Source organism: Mastigoproctus giganteus, chromosome 4, assembly GCF_048544385.1.
Source record: "Mastigoproctus giganteus isolate SK-2022 chromosome 4, ASM4854438v1, whole genome shotgun sequence".
Classification (NCBI taxonomy): domain Eukaryota; kingdom Metazoa; phylum Arthropoda; class Arachnida; order Uropygi; family Thelyphonidae; genus Mastigoproctus; species Mastigoproctus giganteus.
Window position 1 is genome coordinate 133,639,738 of NC_143578.1, and position 12,523 is coordinate 133,652,260.

Consider the following 12,523-nt stretch of genomic DNA (forward strand, 5'->3'; position numbering starts at 1 on the left):
CAGAAGTTACTAAATACGCCATATGGGAGCTCATTAAATTAAAGAAGAGACCGGTATAACGACGAACCGCGTAGCAGCAGGCCTAAAATGTCGATTGCCACACAAATTCCATATTATGACGGCTGTTTCTAATGAGGGTCTATTGGCTTCCAATGTGACATCCTTCATTTGATGGCGACATCCCAACTTGCCCTCGGTCATCTTGATATCAGTCCAGGCTGTGAATTTTCTAAAGCTGACGATTCATTGTAATTGGCCTCCGATCCTGTAAAAACCTCATACTGTTTGATCAGGCATTACCCACACCACAGACTTGGAATTTGTTTACAAATGCACACAGTCCGTGAACTATCAACTGTGTCGAAACTCTCCGCTCAACCTCTAAGAGCTCTACATGACCCTTTGTTTCTCTGCTTACTATGTATACATCAAATTTGTTAATCCAACCTATTTCTGAATTTAAATGTCATGTCTATGTTAATCTTACTTTTTAAGATGTCTATATATATATATTTTTTTTTTATTATTATTATTTCACAATCCGTATAATATCCCTATTTGTAAATCTCTGGCCTTGTAGCTGCGAAGGACTTTGCATTGCCATTCCATGTTTGCAATATCATCTCTCTCTCTCTCTCTCTCTCTCTCTCTCTCTCTCATATATATATATATGCTTCGGCTGGACGGTGAGCATGAGACAAAGGGCTCATGGTAAACCGAATAATTAGTTTTATTAATAATAGCCTTTTTAGACTCGGTCCTCAATTTCCGTCATTGATCAAAAGAACTGATGACTGTTTTCTTTTAATTGGGATCCAATTAACTTGATTGTATATTTAGAACCATTAATAATCTTTATTATAAATTTTAAATAGGTCACTCAAATATGGAATAGATTCCATCTTTACAAGAAACTTATTTACAAAAAGAAAAGTTGCCTTTTGGTAGTTTGCTTCCGTGCAGAGTGGCAATGTACGTAATCACACTCATATGCTCTTCTAGGACATTTCAATCCAACATTACGTACTGTTTTTTTTTTCCTAATCTCTCTGCTAAAAAAAGAAGAAAAAAAACGTTTTCCCATAGATTTAAATCCACTGCTACACAAATCAGCAAACAGTACATGCTTACGTTCACTTATGAGATGATATGATACAGATCTTGATCCAGTGACAGATTTTTTTCCATTAATACTGACCGTCATTGATACATAACCCACTTACGGAACCTTTTTTTCACCAAACAAGAAATTTCGAAATAACGGAAGCATAAGTAAGATCTGGTAGTCAGTGTGGAGGGAGGGCAGTCTGCTATTTTAAAAGTTGCGGATTTTTTTGTCTACTGTAGATGTATATTGCTAGCTGAAACGATGAAATATTTTGTGAAGCGTAATTAGTTATCTTCGCACGATGTCCAGCTATAAGGTAATTAAACTTTGTAGCTCATGCCTATTGCGTTTAAGTATTCATGCACATTGGAATAAAATACCACTAAATGAAAGATTATGGCTATTATGTTGAAATAATTCGTAATAATTTTAAGGTTACCTTAAAATTAAACTTATCTGGCTGACCAATTTCTGTTCTCATGCGACTGAGCACCTACCCTTGGAACGTCACACGTCCAACCCACTCGATTCTTATAAACTAGTTTTATGCGAAATTATTTAGGAAGTGTGCTTAGACTTAAAGGCGTGTTATCTCGTCTTGTCTATAACAGGCTAAGGTTTTATTTTTACATCGTAGAGAAAGGAGAACCTGATGAGGTCTCCAAAACATGCAGTGGGCAACTTTTTTTTTTTAACCACCAAACGTCAGGCACACTCAGAAACAGCTTTCTTTCAAGGATTACGCGTTCAGAATATTAACTTCGATAGGCAGCACACATTCCGTGTTCTCATCGCTCACGTGGTGCACGATAACTGAATGGCAGTGTGCCATGTTCATATTGAATTCACTAAATGCATATCCATGTAATGCAAAATGGAAACGCATTTAGTGAATTTAATGTCCATTCAAAATGCTGGCAGTAAAATTCTGTTTAAACTGTAAATGAAGCAATGTTTTCCTACGTATTTTCTAGCCAGTAAGATTTCAACTTCTATGAGAAAATTAGGGCCAGCATACTTTTCTATTTATCAGTTTATTAGATAAGCTACATACAACAGCTTTCACCAGGAATTAACCTCAGTAGACACCTCAGCCTTCATCTCCTTACTAAACGAGACTAAAACCTTGACCACATATACCACAACATTAACAAAGCTCAGAATGTTGTGGCGTACCATTTGGGCAACTTGGTACGCTTTTCAGCTGATCCAATAGCCTTCGAAATAACTTTTAAATAAAAATCAGCATTCAACCCTCAAACAGTATTCAAGCAGTAGAAATTCATCTTATCTACAAGTTTATCAACCCCAGAAAAATTCCTGAAACTTTAAAAAGGACTAATTGGGACAAAAATGATTGCTAAAACACAGATCAGAGCATTAACATTATTGCGGGTAACCTAAAGCAAAGGAAAAACGAATTACAATATGTAAACGAACCAAACCTTGGTTCTCACAGGACAACAAACTCCTTTTCACATCAAAACCATGAGCTTACAGCGGATGGCATCACAAGATACAACCATATCAACTTCAAAAATAGTTTCTTTTATTTGGGTAAGCAGACATCTGAGGACATTCAGGAACTAGTAAGGAAAAGACTCTTGAAGCACAAAAAAAGAACTAAAAACGAATGGACAAACTAGAGGTCAAAAAATCCTTCCCCACGCCCTAGATTCTGATCCTTTTCCTATACCAGAGTCCTCTAGGCAAGGATATCGAGAGGAGGAACAGATGGGTCATAGTTAAGGGGAGCCTGGATATTAGGAACAACAGAAAATAACTGGAGAAGGGGAATTCATCGATGAGACTGTTTTCCCCGAGACCCATGATGTCTCTTGACGCCCCTGTCTCCAGGAAGTCGGTTACTACAGGGTGAGCGGAATGTCCCTATGCACCTGCATTTGCATGTTCTGGGAGTAGGAAAATCCTACGCACACCTTTGGTGGCGTACGTGACTACTGGCACGTAATCCCAGCACTCCTTACCCTTCAAATCAGTCGTTCCGTAAAGGTGAGCTGCTTGGATGGGTGAAAGCATGAAAACGGCGTTGTTAAATGAGGGCTCTGTTTTGGTTGAAACATGCTCGTTGTGAATGTGCAGAAATCTGGTGAAATGCATCCCAAAATTAACGGGTCAGTTGTATACGCGACGAGGTCTGGCAGGCTGCCAGTTTTGAGAGGACAAAGTACTGGACATTTTTGATCCTATCCTATCACGAGAGAAGTGCGCAAATTGTCACAGCACGAAGACGTCTCACATGGCTCAACAAGGAAAGCGCTTAAAAACTCCTGAAGTTGCATTTATACAAATTAACATTAGTGCATGAACTGCAAGAATGTGACCACGTGAAGCATGTTTTCCAGACTTCCTTACTGGAGATGGAGAAGGAATTCTGGACATCGGCTTTTTCAGCGATGAGCTGTTTCATTTATCGGGGTACGTCAACTCCCAAAACAGCCGTGCTGGTCAGCAGTTAATCATATGCCAATCAGGAGATGCCACTGGGTGATCAAAAGGTTGCAGAATGGTGCGCGATATTACGAAGACAGGTAAATTGGTCTCGTATTCTTTAAGAATACTATAAGCGCAGAGCGTTATCATGATATTATTCTATATTCCTTCACTGCGAATTTAACCGAGGATAAAATTTTCCGGGACTACTTCCAGTACACGTGGTTCAGCATCAAAACTAAAACAGACAAGGTAAAACACACACAATTGTACTAAATACGTGAAATTCTATTATTTTTACATACTGTATTAGTCACACCAAATTCATGTTTTAAGAAGTCTGAACAGAATTTTACTTCTAACATATTTCATTACAGCAGGGGGAAATGGTCACTCAGTCCTCGATTGAATTGCTGTTCCGTTCCACATCCGAGTCATCTTTAATGAGACTGGCCATCATTGTCTCAAAAGGAACTGAAGGCTTCAATCATTCTTGGCGCGAGTTGTTTTACTTGCGACGATGGCTGCATTTCTCTCATTTCTTGCTCCAACTGAACTAGATCCTTATTGGCTAGTTCGGCATCCTGCAATTTCAGTCTCCTTCGTGTTGCTTATACCCATCATTTCCGTCATTCGTCAAAGCCTATCTAACTTGCCACTTCTGCAATCGGTAACTTGATTACAGATACACTGGAAAGTTCCTGGACACCGTGAAACGCACTACAGCTATATATTCAACCACACCCTTCATCAAGGAATTCCCCAAACTAATGGCTGATTTTAGCTATCGATAATCAGTTGTCACATGTTCCACTAGACATAACAGGCTTTGAATGTCGCTATCACTCCTCCGCCCACTTGTTAAAAATAGGTCGTATTTTTAGGAGCGTTAGCATACTTAATCCCAGGGAAAAACATCTGGTGAGTATGGTCTTGGGAAACCCAGAGCTGGATATCATCATTCTCTCTCTTTCTCTCTCGGTAATTTATTGTTGGCTGGTGCAGCATAAGCCTCAAGCTTCCTTTCACCATATGGCTAATAATAATATATGCATAAGCACCAATTGTCCTCACCTCCACTCAACTTCCAGTGGACGGATCTTCATGAAATTTTATGTGGTTAATATAGAAAGATTTGTCAGGCAATCCCAAATTTGATTGAAATCGGACAATAGAATAAATGAAACTAGCAGTACCCATGGCGAAAATTTCGCAATTGGTAGCAGAGTTTTTCTCTAGCTGTCCTAAAGAAATGTAGTCTGTGTTTTGTCGTGAGCAGTTAAGCCAATACGCGTCGCATCCTTTCTCATTTGTTGTGTCTGAGGAAACTTATAAATTTTCTTTCAACATCTTTCCGATTATTCAAAATATGCAAAGTCGAATCGGATGGAGTCAAATCTACACGCTGTAAGGCTGCTTACCTTAGCGCATTTGGTAAAATTTCACAATTGCTAGCACAGTTTTTATTGCCTGATATTTTCATCTCTATAAAATACTACTGAAAATGGCAGACCATTAAAAAAGTACACTAAAAACTCACATTTCACTTTAAAAACTCGGTCAAACTTTCATTATTAGTGTTTTTTTCTTGCAGATGCTTCTACTGTATTCAGTATCCAGCAAATATCCACCCTGATGTTGACATTTCAACTCCTCTGGTACCTCATCTCCATGTGTTTAATGTCCTGTTTAAGCCTTTCACCCTGTTCTTCACTTACACTTCCACATTTGGAGGTGTAAAAATGTACCGTGACAATCATGTTGCGGTCAAACTTCTTGAAGTTCGCCAACATATTTTAAACTGTAGTCTGGTTGTCCGAACCGTTATTGTTCTCAACCACAGACCTGAATTTATCTTTTAAATTTCGTTCTCTCATTAGTATGCGAATTTAAAGTTTTCTCCAGCTATTCGAAAGAAATGTGGTGTGTGTTTTGTCGTAAGCAAGTAAGCCAGTACCGTCGAAACCTGTATCTGATTAAACTTATAAATTTTCTTTGATTTCACCATTTAAGACCGATCCTGAATACATTTGCAGAAACACGAAAAGGTGTGTATCTTCTTCGCCAAGGTACGTTCAACACGACACGTCTTCCTGACTGTGCCATAATTCTAAATCCTTAAATTATTACTCACCTTAAAAAACAGGTAAACACGAAGTTGATAACGACAAAATGACTTCTGAACGTTTTAAACGTATTAAATATAACCAATTACATATACAATGGGTATATGTTATGAGCTCGCATGCGTAACGTGGGGCCATATAATGAGCTGTCTGTTTAACAATTAATGTGAAACAAATAGTGCACTGGAATGCTAACGATTAGTTCTTTCTTTTAAGGTAGGCAATTTCGCAAATGGTAGCAAAGTTTTATTATTATTATATATATAATATATATATTTTTTTTTTTGTAAAAAAGGACACGATTGTTCGAACGCGCAAATTGTTAATCATTTAAATGCAAATGGTTAATAAGGTTAATAAGAAAAAAACGAAAAATAAATGCAGTTAATTTTAAGTAATAAATAGAATGCGCATGAAATGTAACGCTCTGCGTACATTACCTAACTTGTAATGAAAGTATGTTATCGGATATTGAAACAACGTTACTTAATAAGAAAAAGTTCAATCGATATTACATTTTCAGCGTATGTTTCGTTGGTCCCTGGAAAGCTTTTAAGGTCAACACAGAAATCTGTTCATATAAATGAAAGTATATTTCCCGTATTATTCTAAAAAGAAAGTCGGATCGAGGCCAAATTTTCAAAATGTTCTGTTTGGAAAATTAAGTCCAGTTGCGATTGCATAGCCCTCCTTTCATACCCTGTACAAAAATCGGCATAAATGAAAGTGTTTCCGCATTAATCGACAAGAGAAATGCGAATTGCTACCAAATTTAACATATTCTGTTGGCCCCTACAATGGTTCCAAGTTCTTTTCATAACATTCCCTTCCCAGTTTCCCCTACAGAAATATTACTATAAATTTGGAACAGGAGGTCTGATTTATTTAAAAATTTTAATGCTTACTGAGAATATTTTAGGAATCTTTAGGAAAAAAATAATAATAAATAAATAAAAAATTGAAAACGACGTAAATCGGAGGCTTCCTGTATTTGGAATATTCAGCGTAAAGTGCAACTCCTGGACTTAGTGGGAGGAACATATTTATAAATTATCACTTGACAAATAATGCGATTTTGAAACTTTGTAGGAATTACAGTACAGTACTGTACTTTGTTTAAAAATAACTGTTTACGTTTTAATCAGTGAGTCTCCGAGGTGCTTGTACCACCGATGTCCAATAACAGAAATGATAAGAAGTTTTGTTGATTTCCTGGCATTTTCAGTCACTTGGATCACCTAGGTTTATTAACCTTTCCCCCTCTCCTCCCTTAACTGCGAAAGTAGAACAAAGGGATTGATTTCTTAACGATATTGTTAATGAAAGGGATAAGGTTTAAATTGTACTACTTTCGTGTGCCAATTTCGAACTTTTCATTCGCAACGTAAGTGCTATTCATAATTAGATTTATAGCCGTGGTCTGAATGTAAAAGCATTACCAAATGGGAAATGCTTGTGTATCACACTCGCGGTTACTGTGTGGCTACCGTAACAGCAATAAAATGTCATATGTAGTGAAATATGACTTTTGAAGCACCGAATTTTTACAGGTAGGATTTTAGAAAAACACGAAGTAATTCAAAATTACGTAAATCGGAGACTTCCTTTATTTGGAATATTATTCAGCGTCAAGTGGACCAATGGGAGGGGAACACAGTTCTAAGTTGTCACTTAACAAATAATGCAGTCTGAAAGAAATCCCAACAGCTGACTGGACCGTCAGTACAGGGGACAAAGTTTATAGATGACAATTTGCTGTTTTCGATAATCTTCCACTGCATACAGACTTCAACCTCTACAATCGGTGAAACATGAAGGTTAAGCTTTTAATAAAATAATGAAACACTGATGCAATTTTAGATCGTACTTATCAAACTGTAGTAATCTTATGGGATTTATTTTTAGCACTGAAAAGCTCCAGGTTAGTTTATTCTGGGATTTAAATTGCAAGTGTAGAACTGTCATAATATTCACATCATAACATTTGCGGTAGCCTTTTTCATCTTGCTAATCAAAAAATGCTGGTGAGTCTGATGGAGTCAGTCCAAAATCATTAAGGTCACTTTGGATAAACATTTCTAACTCATACAACGCAAAGGAGTAGATGAAACAGCAATCGACAGTATGTGCCTTAAAACTGAAAATAGTTACTTGCTACAGTCCTGATTCCTCCATAAGCATATCATAAACAGCCAAATCAGGATATTGCTGGCCAATCCATATCAGACTAATACGTGCAGAATGGACAGGTGCACCACTTTTATGAAATATGTTGTAGTAGTGGCATGTGATGCAAGAAAGCAAGTGTATGAGCTTATGCAGCATCAACCAAAAAAAAAAAAAAAAAAAATTACAAAACAATCCCCTCTAAATGTTTGTCCAGTTCCTCCTTAAATTTATTTAACCTATCAACTTCCACAACGACAGATGGAAGTTTGTTCCAGCAATTAACCACCCGCTGGCTAAAGGCAAATTTCCACACATCTATTCTACATCTGTCTTTTCTTAATTTGAATTTATGCCTCCTTAGGTTCGTAATCTGAACAAGTGGAAGAATTCCATAAGAATTTAGCGTGCTCAATCCATTCAAGGCCTTATACACCTCAATCAGATCACCTCGCAGGTGCCTAGTCTCCAGTTGCTGCAATTTGCAGAACTTAAGCCTTTCCTGGTAAGAGGATTCCCTCATTCCCCTCACGAAACTTGTTGCCCTTCTCTGTACACGCTCAAGCAAATCTACATCCTTCCTAAAATGAGGCCTCCAGAACTGCACGCAGTACTCAATGCGTGGCCTGACCATTGCCTTATACAGAGGTTGCCTTATACAGAGGGACAATCACCTTTTCCCTGCTAGCAAAATTCCCGTATATCATTGACAACACCCCATGACCTGCCCTGGCAGCCTGTCTGCATTGCTCAGGAAACTTCATATCTGAATGCACAATTACTCCCAGGTCTTTTTCATTTTCTACCACCTTAAGTGTAGTACCACACAGTTGGTACGTTTCTCTGGAGTTACTTCTACCCATGGGCTGAGAAGTTGCCACTTCTCAGCCCATCTGCCCAAATTTTCTAGATCCTGTTGCAATAACACACTGCCATTACTGTCATTAACAACCCGCTGGCTAAAGTCCACTTAACAAATAATGCCAATAACCCTGCCAACCTTTGTATCATCTGCAAACTTCGATACTAAGCCTGATATACCTTCATCAATATCATTGATAAATATACAAAACAACAGTGGACCCAACACCGAATCCTGTGGGACTCCACTAATAACATTAGTCCACGAAGAGCAGCACCCATTGATTACCACCCTCTGTCTGCTCCCACTCAACCATCCTTTTATCCATTGTAGCAACTTACCCTTAATACCATTCTGCTAGAATTTGTAGAATAGTCTTCCATGCGCAACAGTGTCAAAAGCTTTCCTGAAATCCAAATATATGATATCAAAATTATTTTTTTGCATCCAGTTCCTTTGTAACCACGTCATAATAACCAATCAAATTTGTCAGACAAGACTTTCCCTTAACAAACCCATGCCGTGTTTGAATTATTGCTGCAGTCTTGTCTAGATGATCTTGCAGTGCATCTTTAACCAGTGACTCCATTATTTTACCCGGAACAGAAGTTCAACTAACTGGTCTGCAATTATTCATGTTACCCTTCGATCCCTCTTTGCGAATTGGGGACACATTTGCACATCTCCAGTCCGTGGGGACCTCCCCTGAGTCCAAGGATGCTCTCATAATTATGGCTAAGGGTTTGCTTACTTCCTTTGCCGCCCCCTTTAATATAACTGGATAGATCCCATCCACCCCAGGTGCCTTTCTTATGTTTAACTTCAACAATTTCTCTTCCACTTTGTTCTCAGTTATTACAAAATCATTAAGCACCCTGTTACAATTTGATAACCTTCTGCCATTTTCAAACCTTAACTCCTCATGTGTGAATGTGGATGCAAAATACTCATTCAGTTTGTTTGCTAACTGAGCAGGATCATCAACAGTCGAACCATCGATATAAAGTGGACCAATCAGATTCATCCCCTTCCTTTTAGAGTTTATATAAGTAAAGAAATCCTTTCTGTTTTTCTTAGCATCCTTTGCCAAAGATTTCTTGTAATCTGCCTTCGCCTGCCCAACCTCCTTTGTGACTTGATTACAGACTAGCGGAGTGTGTCGCCTGATTATTTATATGCATTTTTCTTCTCTGCCACGAGTCTCAGTTCATTTTCCAACCATTTAGGCCTAAATCTTGAACAATATTTCTTAATAGGAAACGTTTAGTAGCTTCGACTATTAATTCCTTGAATGCTTCCCACTTAGAATTGTATTTTACTTTTCACTCGTAACTGGAGGATAAGAAAGAAAATCTTCTCAAAATCACGATTAGCTCACGAATGAGGCTGTCTAACGCCACTTGTCTGTGTTGAGTCAGGGGTATCATTATTGTAGGGCAGCTCCAAGCACATTTTTTTTATTATTTTTTTTTTTATTCATGTTTTCATTTAGAGTTTACTGTAGAATGTAGACCAACAGGTTAGTTGATGTGCAGTAAGTTGGCTACGTAAACTGAACAACATTACGTTCTCAGATGGCGCTAAGAAAGCTAGGACTAAACCAAAGTGAAACAAGTAAGGCAGCATCTGAAATATGGACGTCTAATTTAAATCGTACGTAAATTTTAGATTGTTCTCTATGGCCTGATGTTTGTTGCAGTGCTAGTCCACTTCTAATAAACGGCAAATTTGGGCATGTTCTGCTTCTCATGTTTAGCAGGGCTCATTTTTGCTGTATTTGTGGAACCTACGTACTAGGATAAGTACACAAAATTATCTCCTCGTAAAGGTCAGTTTATGAACTTATAGCAGGTCGCAATAGGTCGTTGTTTATTTGGTAGTTTTGGCATAAGGGCCTCTTGAGACATAGTGCCTGTTGATTTACTTATGACTAATTCTACATGTTATTATGATCACGGAGAATAATACATTTATGCGTTTCAAATAAATAATTCTTCGAGATCTGCATCATTGCCAAGAATGTGATAAAGTTAAGGGTTCCTGTACATTGGATGGGGAGCTAAAGCTGTATTATCGGATAGTTGATTGCTGGGGACATCCAATGAGAATATGGTTTGCCTCACACTGAAGCTATAAAATTTAAGACATTTTATACACCGTAATTTCTTATTGTCAGATCTTTTCAAATTGAGCAAGTAAATGCTCTTGTAAATGAAACGACAAAAATATTTTCAAAGCATTGATCTCTCAAGCCGCGCGGCTACTACTACGAGTTGCTTAAATGCTACAATATAAACAAATAGCACTTCTCTAAATGAGAAATATCTATCGGTCAGTGGTGTGTACTGAGGTAACTATGGCAACATAGCGCACGATGTCTGAGCTTTTTAGTGGCATTTTGATGAGAATTTTAGCTATATCAGGAACAGTTAACCAATTATCAGTGCGGTGCATAATGATTACCCCCCTCCAAGAAGAAAGTGCACTTATTTACCTACATCTAAATACTTTTGATTAAAAAAGAAATCTAATAATAATTATTTATAATACAGCTCTTCCCCACGCCTCCTCTACACACATTATACAAAAACGAGCGCAAGTCTTGCGTCATTCAAATTAAAGCGAAGGCAATTACAGTATAACTGAGACATTAGTGTGTCGCCTCGACAAACTGCGTGTTCGAATTCTGGTTCGTACATTGCATCAAAAAAAAAAAAAAAAAAAAAAAATAATAATAATAATAAAATAAACACAGTCATCTCATTCCCGATTGAAAAGAACTTGTTTTTCTGTCGCTAACTGATTTAAACCGTGAGAAAAAAGTCGATCAGGTAGTAATAGTAATGAAAATTCTATGGACGGTATGCAATTTTGAAGAGAAATGATTTAGTTCCATCGCGAGTGGATTATTTTGGAACTTGGGTTTAATAAATATAATTAAAGCCACAACGAATCTAAAAAAAAAAATTAATTTGGTGCTTGATCCTCAGAGTATATATGAACGCTAACTGGCTTACAATTTTTAAGTTAACTCCTTTGGATTTATAGATCAATTTGCCTTTGTTTTACCTAAACCATTTACGATTTGCAGATGACATTGTGGTCATAAACCACAATCCCAAAGAATTAGAGGAAAATCTTAATCAGTTATGCACAGTTAGTAAGGATTTTGGACTAAAGATGAATATGGCTAAAACAAAAGTAATGATGAACAAGTATGCCACGGAAAGAGAAATAATGATTGAAGGAGCAGTAATTGAAAAGGTGGAGTCATATACTTATCTGGGACAAGTTATTAGCTGTAATAATGATAAATGGCTGGAAGTCAAGAGAAGAATAAATTTTGGATGGATAGCATTCAGGAAATATAGTCACATACTGAAGAGCAATATCCCAGTTTGTCTGAAACGTAAAATAATGAATCAATGTATACTCCCCACCATGACTTATGGAAGTGAAACTTGGGCACTCACCAAAAGAATGGAAGAGAAGCTGAGAACTACACAGCGAAGAATGGAACGAATTATATTGGGAATCAGACTGTTAGATAAGAAGAGAAACACATGGATTAGGCAGCAAACTCAAGTAAAGGACATTCTTATCAAAACTAAAGAACTAAAATGGTCTTGGGCAGGACACATAGCTCGAAGACATGATGACAGATGGACTAAGAAAATAACAGAATGGTACCCAAGAGGAGCTAGAAGAAAACCTGGAAGACAAAGGCGGAGATGGATAGATGAAATTCATGAGTTTTTGTGTAGTAAATGGATGGCCAGTGCTCAAAACAGAAGGAACTGGAAAGTT

General features: G+C 37.5%; 1 protein-coding gene across 3 annotated transcripts in view; it reads right to left on the reverse strand.

Annotated features, from left to right (window-relative positions):
- Positions 1–12,523, reverse strand: part of LOC150087076 (uncharacterized) — a 160,017-nt gene that overhangs the window by 55,840 nt on the left and 91,654 nt on the right. The window contains exon 1 of one of the 3 annotated variants that reach the window (XM_090372939.1): positions 1,548–1,611. The exons of the other annotated variants lie outside the window; for them this stretch is intronic. The gene's annotated coding sequence lies outside the window, so the exon portion shown is untranslated. Of the gene's footprint in view, positions 1–1,547; positions 1,612–12,523 lie in introns of those variants that run through there. 3 annotated transcript variants of the gene reach the window in all.